This window comes from Acomys minous, assembly GCF_964271855.1.
Source record: "Acomys minous genome assembly, chromosome: 15".
Classification (NCBI taxonomy): domain Eukaryota; kingdom Metazoa; phylum Chordata; class Mammalia; order Rodentia; family Muridae; genus Acomys; species Acomys minous.
In genome coordinates, this window is record NC_140497.1 from 37,464,641 (window position 1) to 37,485,784 (window position 21,144).

The 21,144-nt window shown below is 38.9% G+C and overlaps 1 protein-coding gene across 11 annotated transcripts in view; it reads right to left on the bottom strand.

Moving 5' to 3' along the window:
• The window catches only part of TENM3 (teneurin transmembrane protein 3), a 2,605,219-nt gene that overhangs the window by 893,233 nt on the left and 1,690,842 nt on the right, over positions 1–21,144 (bottom strand). The gene's annotated exons all lie outside the window — the stretch shown is intronic.

Genomic DNA, 21,144 nt, shown 5'->3' on the forward strand with positions numbered 1-21,144 from the left:
TCAAGGATGTCTACAGTTAAATATTCATCTATATGGTCTATATAATAAATACTGTTGTCAGCAGTAAAGATTAATTTCCCCATGAAAAGGGAGAAATATAAGAAGCAAGTGCAATGATTTTTTTTATTAAAGGGATTTAGTTTTTTTTTTTTCTGGAAAAAAGAATGTGTCCAATGCAGGCCATAAATAGGAAAGGGCCAAGGACAGACCAAATGGTAAATTGTGCGGAAGAAACCTACTTGGTAGCATGCTTCAGTCTTTAGTGACATCAGACTTCAGTGTCTCCCTTTACTGAGAAGAATTGATGTTAATCTTAAGAACAAAGAGAATAAAAGGCTCTTTTATTTTCTAAATTTAACTAGTGAAAATTATTGCTAAAGGTTGAGGGGTACTAAGAGTGAAAATACTAATTCATTGTATTCCCTGCTATAATGCTTTCCATATGGACAGGATATTCAAACCCAACATATATTCATATGGAAACTGTGGAGTCACAAATTTCCTTCTTATGTAGAAGCTAAACGTCCAGATGCTGGTGTTCTCCAAACCAGCAATGTCTTGTCACAGGACAACAAGGATACTGCAGTGCATTTTGTTAGTCTTTGGATGCAGGATGTGGTGGATGAGAGCATCTCTTAAAATGGATACAGTGGATACAACTTAATTTTGGTTTCATGTGCTATTTGGCTTATACAGTGATTTCCTCTTTAAACATATAAGTTTGTAGTCAGTATTTCATTAGTTCTGTATTTAAAGGCATTCTCATATGCAATTATTCTTTCTTAAATATGGGCCAGAGACTACCACACACACCTTTATCATTGTGGCAGTGGTTTAAAGAGCTTTCCAGGTCCAAAAGCAAGATACAACACAGAGTTTGTGTTTGTACCTTCTCATTTGCCTTCCTAGCCGTTAATATAAAATGGTTGGTCAAAAGTTTATATCAACACAGAATGAATTATTGAACACTAAAAAACAATGAGGATAGCTACTTTATAATAAAGAGACACTCTAAGATGAGAAAACACAGGATAAAGCAAAAAAATAGTTTTATTACTCTGCATAGTCCATCAAAAACTGGACCAAAATAATCTGATGGAAATTATTGCTGAATCTTTAAGCTGAGTCAACAGGAAATTAGATTTATTTCATAATAATCTTCCAAGGACACTGAGTGTTCTGTGAGGAATATATAACTCCCCATAGAATTATTTTCTACATCATGAGAGAAGCTCAAATATTCAGCAATATCGTGTACTTCCTCAAATATGGATTTCTAAAAACTTAGACATTTTAAAATGTCAAAAAAAATTCACATATTGTTTATTCTAAAAAAACCTCAAGTTTTGGACAATACACAGCTCCAATACTCTAACATTATTCATAGAAAGCCACATAGGCGGGGAAAGAGTAGAAATTCAGGAAAGAGAAATTGAAACAGAGTGGAGGAGGAAGGGTGGGGCTCAGTGGTACAGCACCTGCTCAGAAGAAGAAATTGCAACACAGTGGAGGACAAGAGGTGGGGCATGTACAGCAGCCGCTCAGCATGCACAAGGCATTTGTTTAGATCCCCTGCTCCCATATTGCAAAACAAGTAGAAAAAAAAAAAGCCTGTAAGAAAATACCTTCGAATGCCTAGCGATGAATAGCACAGTGCAGAAAAGAGAGAATTCATATGAGACAGTGCACAGCAGAATTTTTCATAAGGAGAGAAAACCTGCATAAACAGAAATAACCACTATCCAAAAATCCTGTAAGAAATTGAAGGATGCCATAAGTTTCCAGTAGCATAGGATAAAAGGCTCCATCCTCAGAGAGTCCTTTCTCTAGGGAAGCACATTTGCTCCCCTGTGGTCTGAACAGGAACAGGGAGCATAAGATGCAATCTGTAATGATCATGAACACGTCTTTACAGTAAATATAGGAAAGGTTTGTCTCTTCTATGAATCTAATCTTCCTTCTTGCTGGAATAAATCTTATTCCCAAGGATGGTGCATTAAGAGATGTGCGAACCCAGGTAGAGCATTTGTAACTTGATCTCTGTGCTCACCCTGTGCTCACTTGGTGGCAAACAATAAAAAATTTAAGGCAAGTGTGCTAGATAGTGAGGCTGTTCTATGTTAAAACACTGAATATGTGCACACACCAAATACATCCTATACATCCTTACCAAGTTATAACATCTTAGATTAAAATTTAGAGGCTTATCTAGCAGGGTTTCTGTTGAAGTACCACAGATAGGACTGTTGGTGCATATGTATGGCAAAGTAAATGTACACATGAACAGGTTTCTTAGGTAGCTAGCAAAATTTATGGAAACTATCTCAATTGATCCTCTTGTTATTTCATAATTCCAAGCACACTGTTCTTTATTAGTATATAGATTTATAAAAAAAACTGGTCCCAAGTTTAAAAAATATAGATGATGCATTTCATAGAGAATAATTTCCAGAACAAAGTCAATGTAGAAAATTCAACCACATTAGTCTTTAATCATACAAAATGTGTAAACACTAGACTTATTGATCCCCAATACTTAAATATCACATTGCCTGAATAGCAAATGGTATAAAATATGCAAAATAATAGTACATTAGCATAAATAACACTAATAAATTGCAAAGCTTAGCATGAAATTGAAAATCACTAATGGAACACTAGGTAGTTTGTGCAACAAGCAAAGACTCATACATAATGGAAGAGTTCCACTGTTAGCAGCAGGCTTGGGGAGGAAATTTTAAGTGTGTTTTTATGGACAGACTGGATTGATCTGGGAAGTGGTTCCTGAGGAGATTCCACTCACCCCGATGAGCATCTTGGGAAATTGCCACTACATCCTACTGGTGTTTGAAATTCATATTATTTAGATCACTTGACTTCTTAATACCAGGTCCTGTGCATTGCGGAAAAAACCCAAAGTTAATCTGAAGAACTTATATGAAATAATAAGAAATAATAATTATGTGACATGGGGCTTTCTTTGATGGCCAATTTACATTTGATGTTTAAGTTAGATGTTCTGTAAGTTTGCAAAGGCGGAGGGGGGGGTCTTCATTTTGATAAGAAAGGCCAATATGTTGAAAGCTAAAAGACTCAAAAAATATAAGATTCAAGCCCTTGATATATTGGAGCCTCAGAAGAGTCAAGATCCAATATCATACAGAAGTTAGTAATACCAGAAGTATCTTGGAACTCATTCAAGGAAAATGAGTTATTGAACATATTAGAAGGAGCTTGTTAAGAGTGTGTCTCAACTTTAAGTTGGTCCCGAGGCATGGAGATTGATGATAACATTATTAAGTAAAGCTCTAGTGTTTTCTACTTTCATTTTACCTTAATATCACCTCTAAATCTAATTGGTATTTCAAAAAGGAATATAGCTTGAATCTGAGCATTCTGTATCTAAAGGTGAGTATAAGGATGAGTTTGAAGGTGATGTGGAGTTGTCAAAAGTCACAAAGCTTCTACTAATTTTGAGATAAAAATAAACTGTGTTGCTGAAGGAAAAGCTTAGCTAATGCAACCGGGACTACAGTAGCGAGTTCATTTAATATGGTCCCTGAAAGTGAAGAGAGGATTGTAGTCAAAGGGAACTTCGAGAAGATGAAATCTGTTTGTAACAGAGCACTCTGGGGAGGAAGAATAAGTAAAAATAGTGGTGTCCTTCACCCAGTTCTGTCTTCTCTGGTTCATTTATGAACTTCTCCTTCCTCACGGCTCACTTAGGAGTTAGGAATGATGCAAATATATACCACATCTATCTGTCATATTGTCTATAATACATTTTTGATCAAGAAAATTAATACATACAATCTCACTGTTAATATTTCATTTAAAAATACTTGAAATATCCTGAATACTGTGATTTGTTTCATACCCAGTGTCTGATGTTAATCAACCAAAAATGTTGGTAATCATGCTATGCTGACCTCTTAACAGATTAAACTACTTGATCACCTATGTAATGCCCAGTCTGAGAACACCTGCTTTTTGCATAACATTTGCTAGCACTGAGATTTTAATAATAAATGCATTAACTCCAAAGGGAGTTACACAGAAATCTTACTATGTGTCACAAATATTATATTCAAGAGACTGGTTTAAAACTCATGTATTGGGAATGAATTAATTCTGTTCTTTAAGCTGTTTCTAAGGCTTCTTTTAACATAAAACATGAGAATGAATTAAACAGAGGTGTAGAATTAGAGCCTCAACATACAATGTAACCACAGAATAAAACAGATCAACACAATAAAATGTAAGATGACCATTTGAGGGGTGGGGGAGGTAGCTTTATTTTCTCTTTGATTTTCAAGTATAATAAATACAAAATTTTATATTCTATTATTTTCATATTGGAAGATTTCACAGATAATTCTTTAAAGAATCTTAGCTGGTATTTTAAATACTTTGGTTAAAAAAAAACACTATTTGAAGAATCAAAAAATAAGATCATTGAAATATCAGAAAAGTACTACAGAAAAGAAATGAATACAATTACTAAATTATCTAACACTAGATGTATACGTGTGCGATATCTTTAGAATGTGGTTCTCAACCTTGATGCTGGGGAGGGGGAAAGAGGGATTTCAAATGGAGTTTGTGAGCAGTACTGAAAGAGATTCTGATTCATCAGGGAAGACAAGAGGGATTGAAATATATACTGTTAATTCCTTCAACACACCATCAGAGAGTGTGCATCTGATCTTTAACCATAATTTTGATAAATGTGTAATTAAATTAAAAGCGCTGTATTCTGAATTTTAATTTGTGTTAAGAAAAACATCCTTAAGAACAAAGAGGGACTGTTGTGTTATACTGCACAGAGTTATGGAGACAAAGATAACAGAAATGCATGGACTTTCATCCCTAGACACACATACCTGCATCTAACAAGAAGAGTTTGTTCCAAAACTACTCTCCTTTAGAGGTTCTACCAATTTAGAATAGAAATTGATCAAGCTAACATGACTAAATAACTAAAGTTCAGCGGTGTTGTCAAGACTACAGATATTCTTAAGACTGTTTATGAAGGAAAACAAAACAAAACAACATCACTTTCACTCCTGGTTCAGTGAGAGATCCCATGCCAAGGGAAGAAACTGGGACTCATAGGGCAGGATACCTGGCGTCCTCCTTTGACCTCTCATGTGAAAATGAGTACATGCACTTGCACTCGTACATGATCCCTCCCCCATTACACACACATACAAAGAAAGGAAGGAAGATGGACAGATATGTTAATAATGGCACAATCCACATGTGGATAATAATATTGTGAAAAGCAGGAGCTAGGTATAGACATATAATTGATACAAACTAACATGATGTGGTAAACCAAAGAGCAATAGTTGAACCCTTCAGGTAATGCTCTGGCGTTATTCCTATGGATTTGAATCCGTTCAACATACACATCACACAAAATTCAAGCTCAGATTGATGAAAGAGGTAAATGATGCATGTCATATGTTATCTAAATATATTACGTGACTATGATATATCACAGTAAGCTTTGAAATAAAGAGTAGGAGTACAGGTGCTGTAATCTCTCTCTCTCTCTCTCTCTCTCTCTCTCTCTCTCTTTCTCTCTCTCTCTCTCTCTCTCTCTCTCTCTCTCTCTCTTTCTCTCTCTGTGTGTGTGTGGTGCATGTGTGTGTGAAGAATAATAAATTCCTACATTTGCTTAATTTGATAATAATCTAACAAAACACTAATATTATGACTAGTTTCTTGTGTTATCCATAGAATTGTAAAAAAGGGAGGCACTAAATATCTGCACACATGCTTGTGTTTGCGTGTATTAATAAAGACACATCAGAATGCTATTGGGAAAAGAAAGAAGGATGTACAGGAATGTTTTGTCTTCAAAGAAAGAACTCACAGTTTATCACGTGGTTCTCATAGAACTTGACTATTTGTCTCTACCAAAGCCAGTGTGTCATGTCCCCTAACTGCTTAAAGCTGGAGACACATACAGCTATGAAGGACAAGGTGTTCAGGAATTTGAGGTCAATTAGAATAGGTACTCAAGAGCCTAGCCTCACATGGGATCACATTTGGGAAGAAAAAAAATTCATTTTTGAACTTTTAAAAAGATTTATTTATTTATTATTGTTATGTATACAGTGCTCTGCTTGCATGTATATCTGCAGGCCAGAAGAGGGCACCAGATCACAGTATAGATGGTTGGAAGCCATGATGTGTGGAACTGAACTCATGACCTCTGGAAGAGCAGTCAGTGCTCTTAACTTCTGAGCCATCTCTCCAGTTCCCCATTGTTGAACTCTTAATGAGACAATTAACCAAGTATAATTACTGACTACTGAATAAGATAACTTGTAGATTTTATATCAATTAAACTTACATCCTTTCTCTGTAATCCTTTTAATTATGTACCTTGATGGTCTTACTATTGATAGCTAGAAAACAAGGTTTAATAAACATGCAAGCCTCATCACTTTCTTCACTAAGTAACTAGAGCATTAGGTCAGTCAAATGATAGCTGAACAGTCAATACAGTTTCCTAAATCATAGGACAACATTGTTAAAGCCACTGTGAGCAACCTGGAGCTGATTACATTGGTCAGCAAGAGGGGTTGACGCTGTCCATCCCTTACAGTAAGTTGTCTTTCTATGATCACTTGAGCCTCATTATTCATATAATTACTGTAATTATTATGACACCAATCACAGTTGAAGATTAAATGTGTGAAACTAATTCAGTAAGTGTAAATATGTGTCCATGAAAGGGAAGAATACAAACAAAAATGAAACTTGGACATTCTCTTATAAATGAGAAACTAATGTCTAGATCTGAATCTCAGCAGGGCATATGCAAGACTTTGAGACCGAAACCATAGGGCGAGCATGGCTGCAAACACTTAGTTATAATTAATAAAAGTGGGAGTGAATTCTCAGACAGCATATGTGTCTTCTTGAATGCACTACATTTGAAAGCCTAGTTTAGTGTCTTGAGCCCAAAATACATTAATTTACCAAGGTGACCTAACAGCTGACACATTTTAGAATTTAAGGGTGACCTGGCTGTGACAAGCCACCCACTGATCACCAGTGTTTTTTTCAAGTGATCACATTGGCTTGCTGGGTGTCTCCTTTATCCTCCACAGTTCCATGTCTGTCCTTCCTAAAACAGTATGTCCAGGCAAAAAGGACACTTTGTGTGTGTATGTTTCTTAACATTATGGAACGTCCCACAATGATGTTTGTTTGGGTTAATATTAAATGCTTAGTTTATCTGAACATCCTAGAGCTGAAAAACTGCACATAAAATTTATAATGGCAATAAGATGTACTCTTCTTTAGAACATATGTTCCTTTAAAAAAAGTCTGTTTCTAGATCCATCTAAAATATTCTGCCCCCTGAACACTGGGAAACATGTGGCCTCTGTTCTCTGATTAAAAGGACATCCAACCATCTGGCTTTCTCAAGCACATCTCACAGAGCTACTGGTGTTTGAAAGTATGACAGAATTTCTTACAGGTTGGCCTGGACTCCCCCTTCCCACCTTGTGCCAAGGCAGAGGGCAGGAGCTTGCGCTTGTCCTGGTGAGGTGGGATCCCAAGTGCAGGTGCACACCAGCTGGAGGCGGCACGCGTGCCAGTTGGCGCCTAGGAACCCACATCCACACTTGCTGTGATTTCAGGCTCTTCCATATCCCAGCTCCCGCATGTGGCAAGCCCCCTGGAATACTGGTGATTAGGCCCATATTTTAAAATGCGTTGTGACTGACAGGGTAGGAAAAACAATGCATTTTCAATAGCAGCACAACCCTTCTTCTTCCCAGATTTAGTCAAGTAAGTTGGGCATCTCGGTTTCCTAAAAGCAAACAAACATGACACGGGAATATGCTATTGAAAATGCCATATGCCGAAGCTGAGGAATGTAAGGTTTGATTCATGGCTTTGCTTTAGCAACTATGGAGGATGAGGCAGAAGGCTAACGGAGAAAGGAGCCTGGTTGATTTAACAAACAAATAAGCAAACAAACAAGACTCAAAAGCTCTCATTCTTCTTTTATCTATCTTAGATAATTTATCTCTTTTTCAAAGCTCTATTTTCTCCCCCAACAGGATCCACATATGCATATATCAGTAGTTAGTTCATTTTTTAAAACATAAAATACCTAAACCAGAATTTAAAAATAATTCTGTATTAAACATTTCAAAGTTTGAGTTACTTTAGTTTGTCAGCTGAATTTTGAACCTAAGATTCAATAAGGTTTAGTCATAAACCACATAGACAAAGAAGATAGTGGGACGCATCGTGCCCTTGAGAGGCCAACTGGGCATAGAGGAAAGAGATGAATGACCAAGCAAATCCAATCAGATTCAAGCACTGGTCATTGTGTGTTATTAAGAGTTTGCCTAATTATGCCTGGAGAAGGAAGAATAATTCTTGACGAAGGAAACATGCTCAGAAGCACAGCAGTAAAACACAGTGAACTCACTGGGGGGGGGGGGCGGTATAAAACCAGAGGTCGGAGGTGTGAAGGAGTCCTACTTGGTTTAAAAGAAATGGGCTGAGTAGGTTGAGAAAGCCAGGGCCTGGTGAGACCTTTGAATACCTTTGAGTTTCATCCTTATGTGTTTTAAGGAAGGGAAGGTGGCATGCTCACTAGTTTCCCTCTCTATTAGGTAATGCTGTATCTTTCAGGTTAACATGGAGAATGGGGTGCAATTCAGAGGCTGTTGAAATATCATAGCTGAACAGGAAGTGATGCCTAGGTTGAAAAAGTGGTTGTAGGGATGAAGAGGACGAGATGGAAGAAAATCCAGACAGCAGTAGGAATGGACAGTCCTTGACTGGAGGCTGAGGAATGGGGAAAAACTGGCTTTAAAGATCAGGGCTTGCCTCCTGAGCAGTTCCCATCTTTGTTTTTGGGATATCTATTCACATAGCAAATTGCATTCTCTTCTGATGCTCAGTGTCTTTTGGTTCCACAGAGAAGTGGAAACCTTTACTGAACATTCCCACAATGATCTGTTGAGTAATTAGAGACACTCGCTGCATCTTTTTTAGTTTTCCCTTTTTGAGAGGACACAGTGGCAATTATGATAAATCTCAGCTGTTTTATTGAGGATTTGTGCTTTGCCTCTCTGGTTCTTTTTGTTGTTGTTTCCACTTTGTTATTTCTACGTTTCAATTGTTCATCCGAAACTCAGAGGGGCTATTGATCCCAGTTGTTTGGAAAAAACACTTTCATTTTCTGCTGTAACCATTCTTGCCCAGGCTTTGTGTTGGAATGCCACTGTGACTGCCCCAGGTTGTTCACTCCTTTTTCACACATTGTCTCAATTTCTACAATGTGTGTGCCTCAGCATAGACCAGCTCCCACTCTCTAGCCCTTACCTCTGGGCAGACTTTCTCATTGACCTAAGGCACCCAAGCCATCACTCAATGGCCAGGAATGTGAAATGACAAAGTTATTACTTGTTCTTCAAAAAGACGCCACTACAGACCAGCGTCTTAGTGCATTACTAAGTGATATCCCATAGTTGTAATAAAAGATAGACACTAGATCTGAGCTGAGCCTGGGTTTAGCCAGCTGAACTCTGACCTGAAGGAGAAGGCGGTGTATATAGATGCAAAAAAGCTATTAGGGTTGCAGAAAAATGAACCCAGAGCTAAGAGACTGGGAACATATTTAAAATTCCACATGACTTCTGTGTTTCCACGTTGTTGAGGAATTCAACTGTATGTGTTCACTTATTTCTTAGAGCTAGGTTCCCTGGGAGGAAGCTTAAAGAAACTCAGTTCTTGAATGTTGTGGACTTGATAATAGATGCTGTTTGAATGAGAATGCTCTCATCAAACATTTTAAAAAATGTTTCCTTTCTATCTTTTCTTTTTCCCTCCAGAGACCACCTTGTAAGCTTCTAGCTTTATTGTATAGACTCTTTTTGAGATCCCTGATAACTTGCTGTTGCCCTCTACACTCTAGTACCCACAGTGAACATAAATGAAGTGGGGAAATCACAGTCTAGTCTGAGATTATGATGTGGCTTGGAAGATAACACACATTTTATAGAGGTCACACATGGCCACTCAGAGAAGAAAGCAGAAGTGAGGGTGGTTGGCCCTGAACTGAAGGGGACTGTTTGTTTGTTTGTTTGTTTGTTTGTTTGTTTTTCAAGACAAGGCTTCTCTGTGTGGCTCTGGTTGTCCCGGAACTTCATGTATAAACAGGTTGGACTTGAACTCATAGAGATCTGCCTGCTGCCTGCTTCTGCCTCCTGAGTGCTGGGCTTATAGGCATGTTCCACTGCTGCCCAGTACTTGAAGAAGATTTTAGGAGGTAGGAGTTAGGGAATACATTTCTGGCAATGGGAGGGAGAAAGAGGAACAAAGTGTGCTATATCCCTGAAATATTACAAGGTAGAATTGCCTGTGTCAGCGTCTTCCTTCTGAGGACCATTAGAAGTAAGGTTGAAGGCTCTCAAAGCTAGCCAGAACTTAGAAATCCTGATCCACAGTGCGCACACAAATCTTCTTTCCAATTATTTTCTATCCTCTCTTCAAGTCCTTCCATATCTTTAATGACTTGAAGACAAAAGGACATCCTTGAAAAACATACACATCCTGATATGTTATGTAGAGTTGAGATCAAGAATGCTGAATTGTCTCCAGAAACTGAACTCTCAGCTGATTGCTCGTAGTAAGTACTAATTCATTTGACTACAATAGCTCCTTCATAGCTTCTCCTTTTATCCATTGCTTAATTGACTCAGCATTATCTGGTGTTAGGATGAGCCATATTGCTTGGAAGGTTCAACCAGCCTTGCAGAATCTGTTCCCTGAAAAGCTTTGTTCTTTGCTGCCCGATGTCCTATGATTGATGAGTCTGAGAACATATTTTTATGACATTTCCCAGTGTGTTTCAAAATATGGAAATTAAGATCAGTGGTCTCTGAAAAGGGCTAGAATATCTTATTTTATTTTACTTTTTTTTTTTACAGTACATACAATATTCCTTTATGTGTGGGCTTTTATGACTCTCCAAAGTCAATTTTGCTGGCACATTAGGCACATGTTAATTAAAATGATGGGTTAATGTGTTAAGGGTCAAGGAACTGATGGCAACAATATTAGCTAATAAACCATTTGGCTTTTTAAACTTATTCAGTAGAAAATAAAACTGGAGAAATAAAAGCCCTACGTCTATTGCCGATGGACTTGTCTTGGAATGACAGGTGCAGATGACAAATAGTGTCACCGAAGACACTTCAGAAACAAAATGTTTGCAGTCTTTAAATATGATACGGATCTAAGATGGGAATCTGATTGTAAAAGTCTTTTCTTGTGAGGAGTGAGGGATAAGGATGAAGAGATTTCCTCTAAGTCACAATAAATATATTTTTTAAATCTGCAAAAGGAAGAAAGTTGATTATTTCCTGTTTATCTGTGTTATGAGCATTTAATATTATCATAAGTTTTGATAAACCATTTGTGACCAGAAAGCTTCATAATGTGCATTGATAGTTGTTTTTTCAATGAATCTAGTACTCCATTGAAATAGTGAATATATGAGGAGTTAAGAGAGAAAATAATCTTTTAAGACACAGTAAGCACAGAGTTAAGGAGGTGCCTTTCTGCCACTGTAAATAGTGAAAATGGTAACCAATGCAGAAGGGCTATACTACAGGGGCGGTAGATTCTGGAAAATCTTAGGTCATGAGATCAAGCTACCACGGAGTGTCCTTGGTTGAAAAGAACCCACTACACACCTGTAGCCCTTGTGTGTGCTGTGTATCTACACATGTTAGAGAGGTTTGTTCTTGTCTAGACTCTCACAGGAGGACCCTCCACACTGGATGAGGGACTTGCTGCTTGTGCCTGAACTGTTCATGTGACTTCCTCTGTCTTCCTAGCTTTGAAGACAAGCACCAGAAGCATCTCCATTCTCATGAGCCCAGAAACACACCTCAGCAATTTATCAAGGGCAGACAATTTATATGGGAGATGACAGAACCAGTTGTGGCTAAAGTGGAGATATATGAATGTGGGGAAACTGAGAGTTAATGCAGAATATACACATCATTTCTAGTCCTGTCCCCAGAGGTGTTACTTGAGGGTTACTCCTGTGTGGTCAGCAATGCATATGTCGGCTTTTGAAGGCAGGAGCCGGGAAGAGCCACAGTGCACTGAGATAGTAAGGGGGTGGGGATAGGATGAACCAAAAAATATATTCTATAAAATATGTCATGGCTTGCAGTGAACCTGTTGTAGGGTAGGCACCCAACAAACGTTTCTTAAATAAAATCACTGTGACCCCACAAACAGTATCTTGCATAACTGCTTAGAAGCAGTTAACGCTTCCAACTCTGTTTAATAGGAAAAACCGAGTTTCTACACATCTAAAGTTTATGACCTGGCCTCACCCCAAAAAATTGTAGACAATTTTATCAGAGTTTAAAAGCAAAACCCCAGGGCAGGTAAGTCATAAATCCTGGCAGCTGCCTGGGAGAGAAAGACAGCAGAGTAGAAGAAAAGAAAAATCCATGTAATTTGAGTTACGCGGGCATGTATTTCAGCCATGTGGCAGACACACAGCCATCTAACAGACAAGAGGCCACATGGTGGGAAGGGGAGCTTTAGGGAAAAAGTGAAAAAGCCCAAAGTACCAGAGAAAGCACATTTAGACTCCAGCAATGGCTGAAAGGAAAAGAAGAGAAGAAAAGGAAAACTTAAGTCTTTCTGAGTCAGGGCCAGAGAGACGGTTAGACATGACTGCTCCGATTTTAATCAAGGAATTATTTGAAAGCAAGGGTTGATGACCCTCCTGAAAACACATGTAGCCATAGCAATCAGTCTTGTTATTTCTTTCCATGTATCTGCACTCATAAAATACAACATTTATAACAAACACCAGTACTGGTAGTAGTATAGTAGGTTTTCTCTCTTTAAACGCTGTAAAATATTGTAGATGTAGAGAATGGGACCAATTCAGAATTTCTGCAAGAAGGAATTAATATGGCTGTTTGTGATGGTGATGCATTTAGATTTGAAAGTAAAAATGATCCTCCCTTTTTTTTTTCAAATGGACACCACAAGGATAAACACAAATTCTCTGTGTGGTATCAAAAAACTCTTAGGTGAGGTATTTGTATGTTGATGCACATGTGTAATTTAAGGCCTTGTTTCCACTAACATCTATAAAATGACTTAGTAGATGAAATGGGTCCAAATCACCATGGCAAGGGGCAGACTGCTCACCAATGTATGCGTGGGTGGAAGGGATGGTTCTCTTAAAAGACACCTGTGTTCTGCAGCCTCCCTTAGAGGCTCCTTTCACCCCAGTTCATCTCAAAGAGCACCAAGCAATCTGTCAGAACACAGTACCATCGGCTTCCCCATTTCTCCCCTTGGCCCCATCGGAATCCATGGCTCAGCGCTAGAATAAGAGGAGAATTCCTAGAGTCTTATTTCACTCAGCTTCATGCCAGCTCCATGGCAAATCGACACTTCAGGCATTAATTTCTCATACAGTGTCATCCTTGTGACCTTACGTTTAGTTTTGAAGTAGGATCTTTTCAATGATAGATACCATTCCCTTGGTCCCTCCTTTAAATAACTGGGCAGGAATCCTGGCAAATGGATGTCCTGGCTCTATTGTATCTTAATGCCTGCCCCCTTGCCTGGCATTTCCTGGCCTGCCATTCTTTGATTAAACCTGTATATGCTCCTCTTTGAGTTTCCTTTGTCCCAGTCTTGTGTTTGCTTTTGTTTCTGTCCCACCAGTTGTGCCTTAGATACCTTGGCCTTTTGTATTTATGTTTTGCTGCTACGGTGTAGACAGAGCTAAGGGAAACAAAGCATTGCAGTGCCATCTTATTCTGAGCTCTAGCCTCTGCTTTTGTTTTCTGTGCTCACGTCCTCTAGGTGATAGACACCTGAGCCCAAATTACAGGGGACAAATTACAAAGATATTCTCCTAGTCTAGGCTGGAGAATAGAGCTTCCATTCTTCTAGTATTAAAGTCTCTCTTCATTAGATCTAGTTGATGTTTCATAGAATCTTGAAATGGTATTTCATGTAAATCGGATTTGGGACTTTCATGTGGTTTGGCGAGTGAGATTGCTAGGACTCTGCTAATGTCCGCCTACCTGTGATGTCACTGCTTACCTGTCACAGGGGCGTGGCCCTGCCCTGGGCCATATAAAAGAACAGACCCTCTACGTGGTGCTCTCTCTCTACCTCTCTACCTCTTTACCTCTCTACCTCTCTACGCCTCTCTACTTCTCTCTCTATCTCTCTAGCTTTCTCTACTTCCCTCTCCTCTCTCTCTGGGGAATCCCTTTTCTCCTTTCCTTTTCCCCCCATGCTCATCTAATAAACTCTGTATAACATAACATAATATCTTGCCTGGTACCTTGTATTCTATCATCTGCTTTAATCTTTAATTTTTATATATAACATAACAGAGATCAGTAGAGTCATGGGATTGAGGTGTCAAATTTTTATTCTATCTATTTAATAGTCATGGGTAACATAAAATCATAATTTCCTTCAAAAATATAGCTGATGTAAAATAGTTAATTATATATTTCTCTCCATGTCCTCCAAATGAAAGTTTTATTTTACTTTACTTATATTAAGAATAATTTCATAAAACAATACATATTTAAAGTCATTGACCAATACTAAACAGTTAATCAAGTCAATAGTCTGAACTCAAACTGACAAATGGCAAATTTTAATAAAAACAGCAGGTCAGCAAATGTTTACGGGACATGCCAAAGGCTCAACCTACAAGGAAACTGAGACGCTCCCCGCAACAGATGATCTTTAATGCTCTTTGACTTCCCTGACACATGAGCCTTTTCAATTTCAATGTTTTTAAGGCCAGCAGGAGCAGGGACATTTGGGTTATCATAGTGACACACAGTCCACTAGATGGGTAAACAGTGAGCAACATGGAAGTTCCTGTTCCCAATTTATGCAGAATATCAGGAGCATTTTGCAGCCTATGCTTGAAGAACGCCTCCAGAGTCCAGGAGTACCCATCAGGAAGAATGAAAAATTTCACCTTGAGTACCTGAATAGCCCAGCATGCCTGCTTGGTGAGAGGATGCACAAAAGACTGGGAAGACAACTGTCCCATGTGGATCTTTTTTGCTTCCCTGTTCCTGCCATCTCTCTCTGTAGTCTATTTCTTTTCTTTCTCTCTTTTTTCAATTATTTTTCTTTTTTATGTACACATTTATGTTATTACACATATGTACAGTAAACTACGTACAGCAAGAAGAACCATGAAACAATCAAGAATTATATAAATTTTACATTCTTAGTGTTTTGGCTACTTGTATTTGGCAGCCTTGAAGAAAACATCTCTCCTATCGTAGTGAGTCTAAAATTCTGAATGTAAAGCTATATCTATCATATCTTATCTTTATCTACTTAAAACATCTATCTAGAGCTGAAAACATATTAACTCCCAAACAACTAAGCTTAATTGCAAAACTAAACTATCTGGTTCTTTAACCCCATCAGAGACTTGAAAAGGAATAAAATTAAATACCCGACTAAACAGAAAGTGCAAGGTAGAAGCTTCCAGCGTGAAAATATGACAGAGACAGTTTGCTGCTTGAGCAGTCACCCAAAACTCTCTATAACATTTGAGCATCATCTTGAGCCTTCTGGCCCAATATATTTGACAAACATATTTGTGAGGCAAGAACTATTGAGGACTAGCTTACCCTGTCATGGCAGAGTTTGGCCGTCAGCTCCGCCTGCATCCAAGCTTGCTCAATTTTAGGCAGAGTTCTGTTTGTGGTAAAAACGGTGACATTTTTGCCCAGTGTCTTGTCACATTTGAAGCCACCTCCAGAAAGAGGTTCACGTCTTAAGTGCTAATGTTGATAGTGTGCTCAGAAAATGTCAATCGTAAGCCTGGCGCAATGGCACACACCTGTAATCCCAGAACCCAGGAGGCAGAGTCAGGTGGATCTCTGTGATTTTGAGACCAGCTTGATCTACAAAATGAGTATAGGACACTCAAGGCTACACAGAGAAACTATGTCTCAAAAAAAAAAATGAAAAAAAAAAAAGAAAAAGAAAGAAAGAAAGAAAGAAAAGTAAAGAAGTCAAGAAGTCAATTGTATATTTCTACCCTCAGCTATTTAACACCCAAACACCCAAAGACAGCTCCTACTCAGATTAGTGAAACTTGCATTCTTGATTCAGCTGTGTACATACCTCACCCCTTGTTTATCTGCCTGTGATAACCTCACCTCCTTACTTTGGTGTACGCAGTAACAACCACTCCTTGTTAAACTGTATATAGCAAACACACTGAGTTTCCAGGGTGTTTCGCTTCTTCATCAGAGAGCCCAGTCCCTCCTGTTTCAGTTTTTCTGTGTGTCCACGTGTTTGTCTTGCCTTCAATCTTGCTGTTCCTGGGACCCAAGCCATACAGGGCATTAACTGTATTGTCTCTTTGTCAAGCCCCATTCTCAATGCCTGACCTAACACTATAGTGACTGTCTAACCAAATTCACGTACGCTTCACAAAGGATAGATTCTTTAATTCTAGTCCATTTTCACTAGATTCAACAACAATTCTTCTGTACCCCAGATCTCTCCTCTCCTCCCCTCTCCTCTCCTCCTTTCCTTTCCTCTCCTCTTTTTCTTTCTCTTTTCTGATCCTTTAAGAAAAGTACCCGATGCCATGTTTAACTTTATAAGGAAATAAAGACATTGTCATGTGCTATTTGAGCTCGCTGAGATGCTCTTCTGTAGCTGGGGATTTGACCCCCTCTATTTCAGAGCTGAGAATGTTTGTTTCAAAATGTCCTTCAAAAACCTCCTAACCTCAGTTAGTCTGGTCCCCTGACTGTGGTTTGGAGAAAGTAGAACAACATAGCTCAAGAGTCAGAGCACTGCCCCCTTAAGCCTCAGCTGTTCTTGAAGCCTGTTAAGGGTTTCCCAGCTGGTTCTACAAGGTTGCAACCTTAGGTTTGATGATGCTAAGCTGTTCGTTATCTGTTTACCTACATTCATTCAAAACCTGTTACAGCTGCGGCAGATCATTCTGTGGATTGTACAAGAAAGAAAACTGTTGGCTGTGTTCTGTCTTCCACTGAGTTTACCTCACAACTTACAAAGCCTCATGGCGTTACAGTGTATGCATAGTGATTGTAATTGTATGGTTTAGTCTGACTCTCCTTTGATAAGATGGTAAATTTCTTTGGCAGTGTGAACAGGCAGTAAATAAGAGGAGAAAATATTAAATGAATATAAGAATTGAGATATTTCTGCCAAGGAAAGATATATTTTTTTCTTTTTCTTTTTTTTAAATTTAAATAATTTATTCAGATTACATCTCAATTGTTATCCCCTCACTTGTATCTTCCTGTTCTCCTCTCCCTCCCTCTTTCACCCTATTCCCCTCCCCTAGGCCTGTGACAGAATGGGACCTCCTCCCCCACCATATGATCACAGCTTATCAGGTCTCATCAGGATAGCCTGCTTACCCTTCCTCTGAGTGCCACTAGGCCTTCTCAGCAAGGGGAAGTGGTCACACAGGGGGCACCAGAGTTCATGTCAGAGTCAGTCTCTGCTCTCTACACAACTGTGGAGAATGCATAAGACTTATTTTTAATGATAAACCTTTGTTCTAAGTTGTGAAGGTTGGATTTTTCCATAATATAAAAGAAATCTGGAAAGACTGCATGAGTCAAAAAAGATTTGAGAAAGTAATATATTAAAAGATAAAACATTAATGATGAAAAGATGCTGGATTGTGTCAAAGGACTTTTCTGCATCTGAGATGAACAGTGGTTCCTGTCCTTGAGTCGTTTAGGTGGTGGATTGCATGGATTGATTTACCTATATTGAACTATACCTGGGATGAAGCTGATTTGACTCTGGTGAATAATCATTTTGTATATTTAAAAATTCTGTTTGTAAATATTTTATTGTGAGTTTTTTAAAAAAATTATGTTCATAAATGAGATTGACTAATTTTTTGTTGGATCTTTGTCTGCTTTGCTATCAGGGTAATAATATTGGCATTGTAAAAAGAATTTGGGAGTTTCCCTTTCTTTTCTATTTTGTGGACTACTTTGAAGAGTATCAGCATTAGTTCTTCAAAGGTCTAGTAGAATTCATCTATGTATCCCACTGAACCTTGTTTTGTTTCGTTGGGAGATTTTTAGATACTGCTTCTATCTCGTTGGTTGCTATGTGTTTGTTTAAATTGTTTACTAAAGCTTGATTTAATTTTTGTAGGTCAATATATGGAGAAATTTATCTATTTCTTTTAGATTTTTCCATCTTAGTGGAGTATTGATTGTAGAGTATGTTTTATGATTTTCTGAATTTTCTCACTATCTATTGTAATACTTCCATTTTTATCCATGATTTTATTGGTTTAGGTCTTCTTTTAGATAATTTGGCTAGATATTTGCTAATCTTTTTAATGGACCAACTCTGTTTTGTTAAGTATTTGGGTTTTTTTTTTCTATTTTATTAATTTCAGCCCTGACTTTTGTTATCTCTCCCTGTCTATTCTCGCAGGGCTCCTCTACCAACTATAGACTCTAGTGAGATTGTGGTCACCCATGTGTTCTTGGACAAAAGCTGAGGAATGAATCAATACTCTGTATGTAGTGGATTTCGACCAAGAGGTCCAGAAACTGTTGCTTGAACTGGTTGTTCATCAGAGAGGAAGCACTTCCACATAGGCTATCCTGGGCTAACTAGCTGTGTATTTAATGCCTCCTGATGACTCTTGTGATACCCATGAATGAGCATATCACCTAAGACTCCTAAAAGAAGCTTCTCCTTGAAGGAGATGACAATCAGCACAGAAACACCAAACCAGTCAATATGGGAGAGTGAAATACAATGAATAGCTAGGGCCCCTATGGAATAAGTACAAAGCACCCCCTCCTCATGAGGTTCAGGGATCTTCACATAGGAAAAAAAAAGGAGTAGAAAGGATGCAAGTGCAAGAGATGATCAATAATACCAAGGAAACAGTGCTTTCTAGACACATCAGGGAAGATGGACATAGGAAGCCCCTGAGGACAAAATCTTTAACTGGCCTTGACAAAAACAAAATGCAGTGGAAAAAAAATGGTGAACCTACATCTCCCAAATAGTTTTGAACACCCAGTAGGAAAGAAGAGGCAAAGGTAAAGGGCATCTGAAGAGATACCTACGAAGGTTGATATTGATGACCACTCCTCATGGATATGACTCTTGTCTCTTGCTTTAGCCTGCCTCAAAAGCACCCAGAAAGTGCACAGTTACTCCTTTGGAGACTATATGGGCAGCTATTTCTAACAAAAAGAACTTGTCTTTAGCCTGATTCCTATGTACGATGTTGTTGTGCTATTCTTGAAGAAGCCTACTAAAGCTACTTTGGCACTTGTACCAGTGCCTTGGATCTTTCTTTCAAGTCCGTGCTGCGGAGCTGGACCAAAGATGTTAAGCTTATCTAACATGCTGAAGTCCTGAGATCTCTGAGAAAGGCATCAGAGAGAAACTCCTGGACTCTGAGGGCTCCTGCATGCCAATCAGGACCTAAAACTATTATTCAGCGAATGGCCTTTTTTAGCTAAGTAGCTTTAGGCCTGCCTCTCACTCACTGCAGTGTGAGTGGACACTGTGTTTACCCTTTCTGATCCTGATTCTCACCAGTCTACCTGAAGCTACCTGATGGTGACCTATAATCTGGTTTCTACCTTTTTGGACCTCTTCACTGGCTGGTAAAATTTTCACCGATATTTAGCCATGATTCCTTATACTTCTCATGAGATTTGTATCCAAAAGAATGAAAAAAAAATGTCGATATAGAAATGGTCCTGCACATGGAAGCCTCCATGAACTTGGAACCCATGGATCTTCCTCCTTCGAACTGGACTTCTAGCTGTGGACCCAATATTAATGTCATGTGCGTTAAATGGTAGCAGTCAAAGAGAGGCCATAATGTCCCGCCTCCATCAGTAGCTGAGGGATCACTCAGAGGTGGTAATGAGGCCATAGACCTCTAGGGTGGAAAAACAGAGGACATAGCAATCCTAAATTATGGTTGGTGGTGCTCCTTCTACCTTTGAGTAGGAAATAAACATTTTGGCTCTCGTTCTCAGCTTTAAGCTTCTATTTACTCTAAATACAGGCTAGTCCCTCAACACATATTAGGTCTTTCTGTACCTGTTACATCACAAAGAGCACAGGAGTTGGGCTATTGTTTTCCTGTCTTGTACTCTTTAGGGGACAGTAAAAAAGAACAAGCCTGCTATCTGATATTGTAAGGATGGGGTACTCTGAGGATTCCCATGAAGACCGGGTTTTATGAGCAATAAGCTTTCAATCACTAAACAGGCACCTTTCGTACTGAGAGAAATCAGAAGCTGTGAATGCTGCTGAATGGGTCTCCCACAGAATAGGGAAAGCGCTATTGTGATAGAAGCCTCTGGACTGGGTAGACAGAGAGTCCTTTCTTCAGGATGGAAGGACATTCAATTGGGGCTGCGCTAACTGCATCCCAGAAACTGCCCATCACACAAATAGACCATCGATGGTTCGTGTGAGCAACTCCCATTTGCTCTGCTGTACAGACATTATTGCCTCGTTAGGCACTGTCCTTTATCTGACTATTTTGTTGGGAATGCTGTTGCTGCCTTGATTCATGTAGTCCCTTTCTTTAGAGTGAGGTTGTCATGATTCTTCCCACTCTCAGGGCTCCTCCACTGACTATAGACTCTAGTAGGATAGTGGTCACTCATGTGTCCTTGGACAAAGGCTGAGGAATGAGTCGGTATTCTGTACTTAGTGGATTTCGACCAAGAGGTCCAGAAACTCTTGCGTGAACTGGTTGTTCATCAGAGAGGAAGCACTTCCACATAGGCTATCCTGGGCTAATTAGCTGCTTCAGAAGGACAACTGATGGGCCAGCACCCAGCACACCAGAATCTTCTGTGTGAGCTACGTTTAGACACATCTGGCCTATTAGGAAGCCTTGTTTGCTTTGTCTCCATGGAGTCCTTCTAACTACGTAGAGACAACAGCACAGCTCAACTCAAACTCCACACAGTTTACTTCTCATTTGCAAATATGTTTCCTCTGAATTAACAGGAAAAAGGGGGAACACATCTGATAAGTTACTGTATTTGAGGA